The sequence below is a fragment of the Vicia villosa genome, linkage group LG3 (genome assembly GCF_029867415.1).
Source record: "Vicia villosa cultivar HV-30 ecotype Madison, WI linkage group LG3, Vvil1.0, whole genome shotgun sequence".
NCBI lineage: Eukaryota > Viridiplantae > Streptophyta > Magnoliopsida > Fabales > Fabaceae > Vicia > Vicia villosa.
Window position 1 is genome coordinate 181,176,308 of NC_081182.1, and position 4,886 is coordinate 181,181,193.

Sequence of the window (4,886 nt, forward strand, 5' to 3'; positions counted from 1 at the left end):
CGCTGCAATGGGCGGAAGACACGAACCGGAATCTGTTAGACAATGCAGTCCCGCGCAACACTCTGTCATACAACAACCTTAAATAAAAACATAATAAACATTAGATTCTTTTCATTGAAAAGTGTAAATAAATTATATTGTGGGACTAATTAAATAATATATCGGATGAGTGAATATTACCGGATGTATGAATGCATATTACTGACGCCTAGTTGATCTTGGTTAAAAATCTCTTGCAAGTCATCAATTGTAATATGTGACTTGAACTCAATACCGAAGACACTTTCATCCATATCGATTTCCCGTAAAGCACCATCCTTCATATCGGACATATCAACCATTGTTGCGAGTGTCGCCCGGTATCGAGGCACAAAAGCACCGCCTTTTCTTGCCGCTTGCTTCGGAGGACCACTGGGTGGTACACTACGAACCTGCTGCGTCACTTGTTGTGACTCTCGAGCGGATGCCTAAAAATCATATAAGTTAGGTAAAATATAAAATCATGCATATTTTGATTCAGATTATATATTAACACTTTAAATGTACCTCTTTTAGCGATGCAACAGACTCCTCCTCCTGTAAAATCCCTTTACCCTTAATTGCGGGTTTTATAGGAGCAGTCTAAAAATAAAATGTAAAACATAATTAATAAACGGTTTAGAATTGACATTCGAAAACTAAATGATTCATAATCGTTTTCAATTTACCTCATCACTAATGGTAATGAGCTCCGAGGGCCATGCAACAAACGATCCTATTGCATCTCGCAGCAATGTCGTCTCTGAGACCATGTCAGGTACCGGTAGAATCGCATCACGATCTAATACAACATCCACCGATACTTTCAGGTGTCCATCCGGGAGCGGTCTGTGGTGAAGTAAATCTCCCGAAGTGTTGTGCACTTTTCCCTTGCCAACTAGTCGATAATTCGGTTCCGATAAGTATAGTTGGCAAGATGAAATGCCCTAAACCAAAAGTAAATATAAAGTCATTATCATTAATAAAATAGAACAATTTAAAAGGAAAAAAAATTATAATTACCTCGGGAAATTTCCTTTGATAGTTGATACTAGCCTTATCACTAGTTTCTTTCACCGATGAAGTGTTGCACTTTTCTCTCATATACACTTCTTTATCTCTTTGCAATTCAGAGACTTGTGCTTGCAATTCCGCCAACTTTTGCAACACTTCTTCATTTGAAGGATTTCTTCTCCTAGGACTCTTGTAAAAAGAGGTTGGAGTCACACCATGACCCTTACCCCTCACCCGACCGGGATACTCGGGAGCATCTAGTACTCTACTAAGTACGCTCTCCTCACCGGTGGATGCCGATTGCGACAAGGTCTCCTGTAATTCATTTACATTTAAATAATTATTAGTGGAGATAAAAAGTCATTTATATATTAAAAAACATTTGATTTAATTAAAGACACAGTATTATACTTACACATTCAGTATAAACTCTCTGAACATCGGGATCGACAGCGTGATTCTTGCCCACACGAGCTTCCTTCCACAACACATGTACAGGAAGTGAAGCTTCCTCACTTTTACTCTCCTCCAACTATGCATTGACACAAACGATAAAATCGTCAATTAAAACATGCACATGTAGACAATTAATTAAATCGAATTTCTATTTACTTACAATTTTATCCTCTAAGCGTGCATATCCCAAACGCCCTTTTTTGTATGGATACGCGGGTTTGGATGCTCTCTCCCTATTCGTGGCACTCTTTTTCTGAAAAGCTTCATCTCTTTGCTTTACAAACTCAGCCCAATCTGCTTCATCAATGAAGGTCGCATACTTTGTTGGCCGTCCCGGTGCATCTTCAAGAAATTTTCCATCTTTATCCTTAAGATAGGTGTTTGTCAAAAAACTTTTCCACCCTCTATATCTCTTGCCGGCCAAACTAAGTATGTAGCTTTTACGTTCATCTGGTATCTCAAAAGTCCTCTGCAAAAAAACGTACGCATAGTGTGTTAGTATAAATAATTTAAACAATTTATCGTCAAGATAATAACAACAATTAACCATATATGATATATACCTGAAGCTCTTCCCAAATCGCTTGTTTTTTCTCCTCCAATTCTAAATTTTTCGTTTTCGATTTCCAGGTAGCTATGGAGACCGGAATATGCATACGGACAAGTGTACCAATATAACTTGTCAACTTTGCAGAATTAGGACCAATTGGTTGTTTATCAGAATTCCATTCCAATCGGTATACTAATCCTTGGTCTCTATGTCGTATGATACTCCTCATAATAGTGATGCCTCGTGCAACCTCTTTTGCTTCAGTATCAGGTGGAGCATTTGTATCCGAAGCAACTCTTTCTTGTGAGTTTTCTTGTAAGTTTTCAGGTGGGTTTTCAGGTGGAGCATCTCTATCTGAAGCCATTGAACCTGTATCAAACAAACTAAAGCACATTAGTACACTATTAATAAGCTAACAATCTATACAAGTCAAATGGAAGTCAAACCATGCATGTACAAGTAAATCGGAAACGAAATCGGTACAAATCAAAATAAGCGTAAAAAAGAAAGTTATCGGAATTGAACGAAATTTACATGGCTATGGTAAAACGTCGCCACGGACTCAAAAACAAAGTCGGTTTTCCGAAATTCAGACCCTAAGCCCGACTTTTGATTACGGGCAGAAGCAAAACCGATAAAAAAATAGTCCCGAAATGTAAAGATAAGTGCATGAGCAGCTCCGGAATCGTCAAAATAGTATAGTTACATGTAAAGAAGTCAACAAGCGGATACATGGTTCAAAAGTTATGTACAAAACGAGAATATGCACCAAATTGAATAAAACAAATTAGTCGGACTATGTATACTATTACCTTTATCACTAACGTCTCTTTCTTTTCTTGGTAGGTTTGTGTACTACGCGTCTCTTAACAATGCGGACGGTTGGATTGATCCAAATACCCTCATTATGATCATTTCTAATACAAGATTCATTCTCATTTTGATCGTTTCTTGTACAAGATTCAATGCCAACACCAATATCACCTTGATCTTCAATTTTTTCATCAACTATTTTGTTAGATAAAAGCACTATAGACCATTTCGTACTTGTCGGATCATTGACATAGAACACTTGTTTAGCTTGAGAGGCTAGAATGAAAGGCTCATCTTTGTACCCTACCCTATTGAGATCCACTTGCAAAAATCCTGACTTATCCATTCGTACGCCACTATTATTTTCAACCCACTTGCAACCAAATACAGGAATCTGAAACTTCGCGTAATCAAACACCAAAATGCGCTCGATAACCCCAAAATATGACAAATTTGCAAATTTCGGATTTAAGTCATTCGCACTTGATATGTGCATAGCTTCAGCTACCAAGGTAACACCACTATTTTGCATAGTACTTTTATCATCCTGTTCTTTGGTATAAAATGTGTATCCATTAATTGCGTATGCGCTATAAGAAAGTACAATTACAGATGGACCATAGGCTAAACATCTCAACCTTTCTGTTACTGAAGCAGGATCTGAACGATACTTTGAATAAATATGATCTCTAAACCACGGTATGAAACTTCGATTGTGCTCTCGTACTATCCAGTTCTCATTTCTATTTGGATTTAAATCTCGGAGAACAACTTTGTGCATTTCAACAAACGGCTCAACCTCAATCTCATTGTGCAGAACATACAAGTGCACTTGATCCCGTTCGACCATTGATACTGTCACAACTTTATTTCCAATTAGCCTTTTTCCTTCTTTTTTTTCGACAATATGAGATTTGGGGAGTCCAATTGATTGAACATTTGACAGATATTCAGTACAAAACTCAACCGCTTCTTCAGCAACGTATCGCTCGGCAATACAACCCTCCGGTCGACTTCTGTTTTTCACGTACCCTTTTAATATTTTCATATAACGTTCAGCAGGGTACATCCATCTCATATAAGCTGGTCCGCACAGTTGTGTCTCTTTCACAAGATGAACGACTAGATGAACCATTATGTCAAAAAACGAGGGAGGAAAATACATTTCAAGATCACATAAAGTAACAACTATCTCATTTTGCAATGTTGGTAAGATCGCGGGATCGACCACCTTACTGCAAATAGACCTGAAGAAGAAACACAGCTTAGTTATTGCGCTTCTTACTTTTTCTGGCAGAATAGAACGTATACCTATTGGTAAAAAATGTTCCATTATAACATGGCAATCATGCGTCTTCAAACTCTTTAACTTGAGGTCTTTCATGGACACAAGTCTTCTAATATCTGAAGAGTAGCCTTCTGGAACTTTTACTTCACTGAGGAACTTACACAATGTTTTCTTCTCCTTTCTAGATAGAGTGTAAACAGCAGGTGGCAGATATGTTCGTCTTCCTTTCGTCACGGGCCCCAATTCAGTTCTCATCCCCATGTTTACCATGTCATTCCTTATGTTAACGCCATCCTTAGACTTTCCTTGTATATTGAGTAGCGTACCTATAACGCTGTCAAATACATTTTTTTCAATATGCATAACATCCAGGAAATGTCTTACGTACAACGACTTCCAATATGGAAGTTCAAAGAAAATTGACTTCTTCTTCCACCCACCCTTGACAATTGAATGTGCAAAAGGCTTGCCAAACTGAGTGCTCACATCTTTCACCTTTTCAAAAATTTGATCACCTGACAAAAAAGGCGGGGCTGTACGATGTTCGGCCTCTCCATTGAATGCTTTTCTCCACCCACGGTAGTGATGATTAGAATTTAAGAATCTACGATGGCCGAGAAAGACATTCTTCTGACAAAGCGCCAATCGTGTCGTATCGGTTTCATCTTCACAAACAGGACACGCCTTTTGACCCTTGTTGCTGTACCCGGATAGATTTCCGTATGCTGGAAAATCATTAATTGTTCC